At 45.1% G+C, this 10,695-nt stretch overlaps 1 non-coding gene across 1 annotated transcript; it reads left to right on the forward strand.

Annotated features, from left to right (window-relative positions):
- The first annotated feature begins 6,261 nt into the window (after positions 1 to 6,261).
- On the forward strand, positions 6,262 to 6,336 carry Trnat-ugu. The gene has a single exon. It is a non-coding gene; the product is annotated as a tRNA-Thr (tRNA).
- The last annotated feature ends 4,359 nt before the right edge of the window (positions 6,337 to 10,695 follow it).

Below are 10,695 nucleotides of genomic sequence, written 5' to 3' on the forward strand. Positions count from 1 at the left end.
TGGTCACAACACAGTCTGTCCACGGCCGAGTTTCATACGAGTAACCTGCGCTGGTTAAAACAACAACAATGCTTAACTTAACAGTGTAATGAATGTTAAATAATTAGGACGTGTGTAATAACAGTTACAGTGTCTGCTCCATACGTACCTGATTATTCTTCAAGAACTATGAACTTTGTGGTTAGGTTTTACTGCTCGTAGATGTTCATCAAGAAACTATTGTAGTAGTATGCGGAGTTTCGCCTGGCAACCATTAATGAGGCTTATCGAAGGTTAAATAATACTGCACTGGCCATGTAATTGTATAATGCTGTGGGTTGTGCAAAGCGAAAATTAAAGTACTGTGAAACACAACTGTGCACCTGTCGGCTACGTAATTTGCAGTAGTCAGTGTCGGAATCCACAATCCATTTTTCAGCCAGTATAGCAAAGCAGTAAGTCGACACCGAGGACAACAATCATCAAAAAAGGAAGAATTAAAAGCAGGCTGGACCACCACAAGCTCTTGCAGGTCACGCACCAGTGTCTGCTAGACAGCATCCTTCATGAAGATGCAAAGATAAAAATCGGATGGGTTTACGTGCGGTGGTCCTGAGACCCAGCAAATGGGTCTTCTCCCAGTCCAGCAATCTGGAAACGCTTCACCAAAAGCCTTCCTAAACGATCGAGGCCCAGTAAAGAGAAACACCATCCTGCTACAGCGTCATGTCAGGTTGCAGTTGTTCGACCTGTGGAAATCCAAACTGTTCCAATATGTCAGTGGAAATAGTCGATGTTATCGAGGCCTCTGCAAACAAAAAAGCACCCACCACATGATCATGAAGCAGGCCACGTCACAAGTTTACCTTTAGACCATCGCGCATACTTTCCGCGCTAAAAAGGGGGTTCTTAGAGCCCTACATCCTCACAGTGTGTCCGTTTACCGTCCTGGAACGTCATATCGAGCTTCGTCCGTGAACACCACCATTTTCAGAAAGTACGGTTCAGCCTTTATGCGACACAGAATCTCAATTGCAAATGCTTTGCACTTTGGCCTGCCATTAGGTTGAAGAGCATGCGGCAGCTGCACGTTATAGGCATGAAGTTTCAGTCTCTTGTGAAGCACTCTGTGCATCGTGGTTGGTGGTAGCTGCAACCATCGAGACGCTTCAGGGGTTGATTTGGTTGTGCTCCGGATAAATGCCTGTAGAAACCGCTTCACATCAGCATGGCTGGTGCACAGATGCCCCAAACTCGTCCTCTTCTTGATAATTCGGGGTTCATTGAACCTTGTGTACCACTGTCTGATGCTCGGAAGCGATGGTCGTGCGCTTCTCTAATGCGTCCGTAATGCCACTGGAAATGGGTGTGAGATTTGGTCCCTTTAAACCATTCCACACACTACGCCATTTTCTGAGATGGGTGGGAGAGGGCATTTTCGGTAGTAACTGACCTCCAAAACCAACACAAATAACTTTCCATGTGTCTGAATATTATACCACAACCCTCATCTTTCTAACTATTCCCATTTCTGAAATGTACCTGATCAAAGTTACACTACTGGCCACTAAAATTGCTACACCACGAAGATGACGTGCTACAGACACGAAATTTAACCGACAGGAAGAAGATGCTGTGATATGTAAATGATTAGCTTTCCAGAGCATTGACACAAGGTTGGCGCCAGTGGCGAAACCTACAACGTGCTGACATGAGGAAAGTTTCCAACCAATTTCTCATACACAAACAGCAGTTGACCGGCGTTGCCTGGTTAAACGTTATTGTGATGCCTCGTGTAAAGAGGAGAAATGCGTACCATCACGTTTCCGACTTTGATAAAGGTCGGATTGCAGCCTATCGCGAATGCGGTTTATCGCATCACGACATTGCTGCTCGCGTTGGTCGAGATCCAATGACTGTTAGCAGAATATGGAATCGGTGGGTTCAGGAGCGTAATACGGAACGCCTTGCTGGATCCCAACGGCCTCGTATCACTAGCAGTCGAGATGACAGGCATATTATCCGCATGGCTGTAACGGATCGTGGAGCCACGTCTCGATCCCCGAGTCAAGAGATGCGGACGTTTGCCAGTCAACAACCATCTGTACGAACAGTTCTACGACGTTAGCAGCAGCACGGACTATCAGCTCGGAGACCATGGCTGCGGTTACCCTTAACGCTGCATCACAGACAGGAGCGCCTGCGATGGTGTACTCAACGACGAACCTGGCTGCACGAATGGAAAAACGTCATTTTTCGGATGAATTCATGTTCTGCTTACATCATCATGATGGTCGCATCCGTGTTTGGCGACATCGTGGTGAACGCACATTGGAAGCGTGTATTCGTCATCGCCATACTGACTATCACTCGGCGTTATGGTATGGGGTTCCATTGCTTACACGTCTCGGTCACCTCTTGTTCACATTGACGGCACTTTGAACAGTGGACGTTACATTTTAGATGTTTTACGACCCGTGGCTATACCCTTCATACGATCCCTGCGAAACCCTGCACTTCAGCAGGATAATGCACGACCGCGTGTTCAGGTCCTGTACCGGCGTTTCTGGATACAGAAAATGTTCGACTGCTGCCCTGGCCGGCACGTTCTCCAGAACTCTTACCAATTGAAAACGTCTGGTCAATGGTGGCTGAGCAACTGTCTCGTCACAATACCCCAGTCACGACTCTTCATGAGCTGTGGTATCGTGTTGAAGCTGCATGGGCAGCTGCACCACTACACGCCATCCAAACTCTGTTAGACTCAAAGCACAGGAGTATCAAGGCCGTTATTACGGCCAGACGTGGTTGTTCTGGGTACTGATTTCTCAGGATCTATGCACCCAAATTGCGTGAAAATGTAATCACATGTCAGTTCTAGTATAATATATTTGTCCAATGAATACCCGTTTATCATCTGCATTTCTTCTTGGTGTAGCAATTTTAATGACCAATAGTGTATAAATACAGTTTTGGAACACGCTGTACAATACTGTTCACATCAGTCACTGCAGTGACGCGGATGAAGACTTGGAACCTTATGCTGATAAAAGGAGAATCTTCTTTTTTACCGCGCAGTCCGGAACCGCGCGACTGCTACGGTCGCAGGTTCGAATCCTGCCTCGGGCATGGATGTGTGTGATGTCCTTAGGTTAGTTAGGTTTAAGTTGTTCTAAGTTCTAGGGGACTGATGACCACAGATGTTAAGTCCCATAGTGCTCAGAGCCATTTTTTTCTTTTTTACATCTACCTAACTTAAGTAATTGTGAGATCACTGGCTGAGCAATACAGGACGCCAAAGGATTACTGACCACAGAGGGACTCACCAAAGGAAGTCAGTGAACAGTTGACGCAACCATTAACGAACTCTCTGTTATATTGCAAATAATGCTCTGGGGTTTGCCTTCGGATCATATTGTGCAAATCCCACAGTATTTCATCGATACAACTGTTCAACATCTTCAGGTAGTGGTACTTGCTGTTATGACTGCTGCTAGACGCAACTGATGATAACCGCGCGGGGACGGCGAAATGTTGCAAGCCAGGAGCAGGCAACACACGTGCACGGGAAGACGCTCGCAGTTGGAGCAAAGCGGCGCTCGTAGCGCCCCTGCCGGGAGCCGAAGAAAGGCCTTCTGCGCATGCGCTGTGAGCCACGACACTCTTGCCGGACGCTCCTGTGGTCAAAGGCTGGATTAAATCTCAACAACGCACTGCGTCGCTTCATCAGGTCATCAACTGGTAGTTGTTGTTTCTCCGTTTTAATTTAATTGTAGCCTGTGATGGATTTCAGGCGGCGCTTAAGTGAAAACGTGCATCCCTGTTGATTAGACTGTCCGCCGTACGGATAAGTGTGGCTTCCTTAAAAAGGTAGACCCAAAAAGGTGACACTGAGGATAAGACTTCAATCTTCTCGTAAAACATGCAATACCCCGTGTCCAGGCACTGCTACACTACTTCTGATTTATCTGATTGGCCCAGGCGTGTGGAACACAACGTTATTTCACGGTTCCATATGGCTGCAAAATTGGAATGGGATCTTAAATATGCCACGTTTACGAATGCCAAAATTGTGCTTGACCGAACACAACAAATACCTCAGTTTTGTCCGTGGCCGAGAAATACGCTTCATTGTGTGTTTCTTGAAGTTTCGTCATTTTTGGAGGTCTGCCCAGATAGCTGAACGGTCAGCGTGTCCTAAGTGGCCCGGGTTCGATTCCCGGCGGGGTCGGGCATTTTCTCCGCTCAGGGAATGGGTGCTGTGTTATCTTCATCATCATTTCATCCCTATCCGGCGCGCACGTCGCCCAATGTGTCATCGAATGTAGTAAGACCTGCACCAAGGCGGCCGGACCTGCGTCAGGGACCTCCCGGCCAATGACGCCAAACGCTCATTTCTATTTCCTTTCTTGAAGACATGCTGCCAAAATCTGGCAAGAACACCGTTGGAATGGGTGCATCTTTATTTACATCCTTGCTCTGAACTTGCATGGTACGGAATGTGTGGCGTATCTGTCTATAAAAATATCCGTTCTGGAACATGGTTCTTACAAGGGAACCTCCCCATCGCACCCCCCTCAGATTTAGTTATAAGTTGGAATAGTGGATAGGCCTTAAAAAACGGAACACAGATCAATCGAGAAAACAGGAAGAAGTTGTGTGGAACTATGAAAAAATAAGCAAAATATACAAACTGAGTAGTCCATGCGCAAGACAGGCAACATCAAGGAGAGAGTAAGCTAAGGAGCGCCGTGGTCCCATGGTTAGCGTGAACGGCTGCGGAACGAGAGGTCCTTGATTCAAGTCCTCCCTCAAGTGAAAAGTTTACTTTTTTTATTTTCGCAAAGTTATGATCTGTCCGTTCGTTCATTAACGTCTCTATTCACTGTAATAAGTTTAGTGTCTGTGTTTTGCGACCGCACCGCAAAACCGTGCGATTAGTAGACGAAAGGGCGTGCCTCTCCAATGGGAACTGAAAACATTTGATCGCAAGGTCATGCGTCAACCGATTCCTCCACAGGAAAACACGTCGGATATATTCTATACGACACTGGTGACGGCATTGCGTCACATGACAGGAATATGTTGTTGACCCACCTAACTTGTACACTTGGGGAATGGGTAAAAAGATTCTTCTACCTTGCCCAATTTAGGTTTTATTGTGGATGTGATAATCACTCCCAAAAAAGTGATGAAAACATAATGGACGGACAGATAATAATTGTCTGAAAATAAAAAATGAAACTTTTCACTCGAGGGAAGACTTGAACCAAGGACCTCTCGTTCCGCAGCCGCTCACGCTAACCACGGGACCACGGCGCTCCTTAGCTCACACTCTCCTTGATGTTACCTGTCTTGCGCATGGACTACTCAGTTTGTATATTTTGCTTATTTTTTCATAGTTCCACACAGCTTCTTCCTGTTTTCTCGATTGACCTGTGTTACGTTTTAAGGCCTATCCACTATGCCAACTTATAACTAAGTATGAGGGGGTGCGATGGGGAGGTTCCCTTGTTAGGTGTACCGGTTTATCACGCAGACTATCGTATCTGCGACTACATGTACTCTGTGTACCAAAGAGCGTAAGACAGTACCGCGTTGTGCATGATGATGACAGCTTGTGGCCTGCAAGTATAACTGTGTGTGAGTTGGTTTGCGGTAGACACTATGTCCCAAATATTTCCACTTCCATGCTAAACTGTATATTCGGATAGGGAGAGTTCAAATGTCAGAGAAACACAGGTAATGCCTCCATTACGTGGGGCCACACCATGAAGATATCTTCTACATACCACCAGAAGCAGACTTGCCGGCTGCAGTAATTGTTCCTCGAACCATGCCAAAAAATACATTAAATGTATTCGCAGTTGTGAATGCGGAAATCATTGGTAATGAAACTTCGTGCGGGACCGGAACTCGATTCCAGATTTTCCGCTTTACGCAAGCGTTCTCCTTAACCACTTTGGCTATCCGTGCATCAGTCACGGCCAGACCCAAACTTACGTATATACGTATATGGATATTGTGTCCCCCATGTCCGAAAGAACCAGACACCATATCCATATACGTCTATAGTTCTGGCAATACCGGCCATATCCTTCTTCTGTGTGGATGCACAGATATTCCCCGAACTCTTACTGGACTTGGTAAGAATGTCTTCCACGAGTAATGAGTGTGTTGGGGTGGGACACTACGAATGTAATGCGTGGACAAACAAGGTGAGGATGTAGGTCTCGCGGGAAGCGTGCGCGAGATAGTCCCTGCAGTTGCACGAACCTCTGTGCCCTCGGTGGCTCAGATGGATAGAGCGTCTGCCATGTAAGCAGGAGATCCCGGTTTCGAGTCCCGGTCGGGGCACACGTTTTCACCTGTCCCCGTTGATATATATCAACGCCCGTCAGCAGCTGAAGGTATTAATATAATTCTGATTTCTTTCAAACTTAAGTATGTCGTCGTTCATGCGTCATAACTTGCACTCGTACACATTACGTAATTCTCACACAAGGATGGACATTTTAATTGGAAGTCGCCGCCTGGTGTCGGCGGATAGATACGATATTGCAGTGCCTGCGTTGTTAAGAAGTGGAAGGCAAAGTTCCTTCGAACATGCATGCAGTTGAGGCGACCGCTGGCATGAAGCGGGAAATCCAGGTTCCAGTCCCCGACAAATTTTCATTGTCATTGTTCCATTGAACAGTTGTAGCCACTGCATTGCCGGTTCCTACGTACATGCTTGCACGTATAAAGGAACATTGCATCTTACTTGTTGACAACATTGGCACTGCAACATCGTATTCCATAAAACTGTTGGTGACATGGCAACATCTTCCATGTGTTCAAAATACTGGTTACTGGATAAGAAAGAAGTTGAGGTAAGCGCACGTTTAACGATGCAGCAATGATTTTCTTAAGCTTGCAATGGTGCTTTTACAGTATTTTGGCGGCATGTCTTCAAGGATAGATGGCATCGTCGGCCACCATCAAAATTGAGGAATTTGTTGTGTTCTGTCAAAGACGATCTTGGCCTTAGGGAACGTGGCGTATTTAAGATCTCATGCCAGTGTGGTAATTCATACATTGGGCAGACATGCCGAACCGTGGAAGAAATTTTCAACACCCGCTCCTACATGCCTGGGCCAACCTCATAAATTAGAGGTAGCGGAGGGTTGCCTGGACACAGGGCGTCGCATATTTTACGAGAAGATTGGATTTTTATCCTCACTGTCAGCGTCACCTTTCTGGGACTGTGTTTTTAAGGAGGACGTACATATCCGTTTGGTGGACAGTCTTATCAACAGGGAGGCAGGTTTTCAGTTAAGCGCCGCTTGGAATCTATCACTGGCTGCTATTAAATTAAAAGCAAGAACTTCCCATTCATGACCGACACAGCACATTGCTGAGATTTAACTCAGCTTTCAACCACAGCATCGTCCGGCAGCACAGTCATGGCTCACTGCGCATGCTCAAATGGCTTTCCTGCGGCTCTCGGTAGGGTGCACCACGATCGTCGCTTTCCTCCAACTGCGAGCCTCTTCCCACGCACGCGTATTTCCTGCTTCTGGCCTGATAAATTTCGACACCGCCGCCCGATTACAATCAGTCGCGTCTTGCAGTAGTGACAACACTAACTCCAAGCACCTAAAGATGTCGAACCGTTGTATGGATGAAATATTGCAGGATTTGCACATTATGATTGTACGGCATACCCGCGTTAAGTATTAGCAGTAGGTTCGTCGGGAAAGCCCGACAAGTCATTTCTGTATTATTCTTCATGAATACAATGTGCTTTTCTCGTTGAAAATATATGCGCACCATGACGGTGATTTTTCAGTGCTTAGCCCAAAGCTTGGTCTGATGGAGTTCTTCAGTCCCCTTACTTGACAGCTGATCTCATTTCAGCACAGCTCCTGCATCGAACAGAACTATCAGATCTACTATTTTCTCATTTCAAGAGGTTCCCCTGTGCTCCTTTCCACCTACTATCTCTTCACAACAATTTTCAGCACTGCTTTAATTTCGCAGTGTACGCGCAACCATTGTATCATTTCGATTCGTTATGTTTTTTTGGGCAATTTTTCTCGTTTTTCTAGTTTCTCCAAAGAGGAGCGGCAAGATTCGTGATTGGTACATTTAGCCATCGCGAGAGCGTTACAAATCTCATAGAAAGTTTGAAGTGGGACATACTTGCAGATAGACGAAGCGCTAAACAGAAGGCTCTGCTCAATAAATTCCGAAATCCAATCTTTGCCGAGGATGTAGAGCATATATTATTACCACCAACTTTCAAATCGCGCAATGATCATCATTCAAAGATAAGGGAAATAAGAGCTCATACTGAGGCGTTCAGACAGTCGTTTTTTCCCTCGCGCGATCTGCAAGTGGAACAGAGGGGGGGGGCGAAATATGACTTTGCCTCGAATTGTGCCCTCCGCCACACACCACTTGGTGGCTAGCGGAGTATATATGTAGATGTTCCATGAAGTCTTCATTCCTTATTCCACCAATCCTACATGAATCATCAATAGTCTCCCTCTACATCACATGTCACAGACATCACATAGTTTTATTTTCTTTGCCCTATCGTCCACGTTCTGTACCCACACAGAGATTTTCGTTAATCTTTTTCCGGTCTGTTTGTTTTAATTTTTTGATGGCAGCAGCTCCTGCTCCTTTTTAGAGAAAGCTCTTTCATTCCCAACAATCTTTGTCACTCTGTCTTCTTGCATCTTCCTGCTTTGCTTATTCTATTTCCGAGGTAGCAAAAACATTCTACCTCATGAAGAGGTATAGATGTATACTAATCGTTGGAGTTTTTATATATCACATATGTACTTTGAACTCAGAGGAGGTTCACTGAGGGACTTTTTCAATACATTCCTCTTAATAAGAGAACTGAGTACATCGAAAAAGTTCAAAGAAAGGCAGCACGTTTTGTATTATCGCGAAATATGGGAGAGAGTGTCACAGAAATGATACAGGATTTGGGGTGGGCATCATTAAAAGAAAGGCGTTTTTCGTTGCGACGGAATCTTTTCACGAAATTCCAACTACCAACTTTCTCCTCCGAATGCGAAAATATTTTGTTGACACCGGCCTACATAGGAAGGAACGATCACCAAGATAAAATAAGGGAAATCAGACCTCGTACGGAAAGATACAGGTGTTCATTCTTTCCGCGCGCTATACGGGATTGGAACAATAGAGAATTGTGAAGGTGGTTCGATGAACTCTCTGCCAGGCACTTAAATCTGATCTGCAGAGTATCCACGTAGATGTAGATGAAGATGTAGATAGCCCAGACGGTGACTAGTGGAACGTGTGTAGGCGACATCAGGAAAGAGGCAGCACATAGCTGAAATTCGCTACTGGTGCAGAGGCTTGAAAATGACGTTTATTTAACAGCGGATGAAAACGGGTTGTGTTACAGATAATGATGATGATGATGATGATGATGATGATGATAACGGTTACACCAGATATCCGCCGGCTATTTCGTGCGAACGATGTTCAGGGTTTCAGAAGACACTTTTCAAATAAATCTGTTTTAATAGTCGGTAAAAAAAGATCTGTATTGTAATAGTGTTCAAATTGAAATGAACACTGACAGTCAAAAGGTGGGGGACAGAAGACTATGGTCGACTGTACGCATATTGTTGAAAATCCTTGAAGCAGCTCAAATCTCATCACATGGACAAGCCTGGTCATGGCAACAGAAGAATATTTGAATACCAGCAGACGCAGCCACCATAGGTATGGCTAAATATTTTGGAGCTGTCTTCTTAATTCTAACGTTTGTTATGAAAATGATGTATGTTCTATACGGATGCCGAGAATAACAGTCCTCATGTTGAACACACCGACTCTGCCTGTGGGCGGTCACAACGAGATTACTATTAGTCGAGATGTGTTGGGAAGCAGACGTGAAACAGAATGATCACGAAGTTTTTATCTGGAGTTGAGCTGGTAAATTTTAAATACGTATTTCCTGGAAATGATTGAACAACACGAACAATAGAGTATTATGAATTTTGAGAGGAGTTTTGTGCAGAACTATGATTCGAGGTAAATTCTCAGCTTTGCATACTTACGCTTACCGTGTTGTAAAATTAACTGTCGTACCGAGATTTGGTTGGAGCATTTATCTCATGGTTTGCTCTCGGCTAGAGAAGTTAGTTCTCCTCCCCCATATATACATTTTGTTAAAAAATCATTTTTGGGTAGATTAATCTTTTCTTCAAAGTAAATTTTTGTTTCTAAGTGATTGATGAAAACCTCTCTGGTTTCCAGCCGGGTGATAGTATTATAAAACCGCGACGTTTCGACGAGTGACATACTCATGATCTTCTGGCGAAGTGTCGAAACTTTTCGAATGCCATCGAACTTAGATCTGCGGTGTGCCTCATCCACCTGGCTCCGGGAGGCAGGGTACAGAGAGGCCGGCGGGTGGAGAAGATGATGAAGTATGTCACTCGTCGAAACGTCGCGTTTTATGATACTGCAACCCGATTGGAAACCCGAGAGCATTTCATCAACTACATAGGCGGAGAAGTCTACGTTCACGTAAAATTCAGTAGAAGTGAAGCTATAAATAACTCTTTGGTATAAAATGGTTTTAGAAAGATCATATACACAAAATTAGCACCAGAAATTATCCCCATACAAGAAATTCTGTTATTTGTGTCTGCATTGCATGTGGTGGTATACACGCGTTTGAAT

Source organism: Schistocerca piceifrons, chromosome 2 (genome assembly GCF_021461385.2).
Source record: "Schistocerca piceifrons isolate TAMUIC-IGC-003096 chromosome 2, iqSchPice1.1, whole genome shotgun sequence".
Classification (NCBI taxonomy): Eukaryota; Metazoa; Arthropoda; class Insecta; order Orthoptera; family Acrididae; genus Schistocerca; species Schistocerca piceifrons.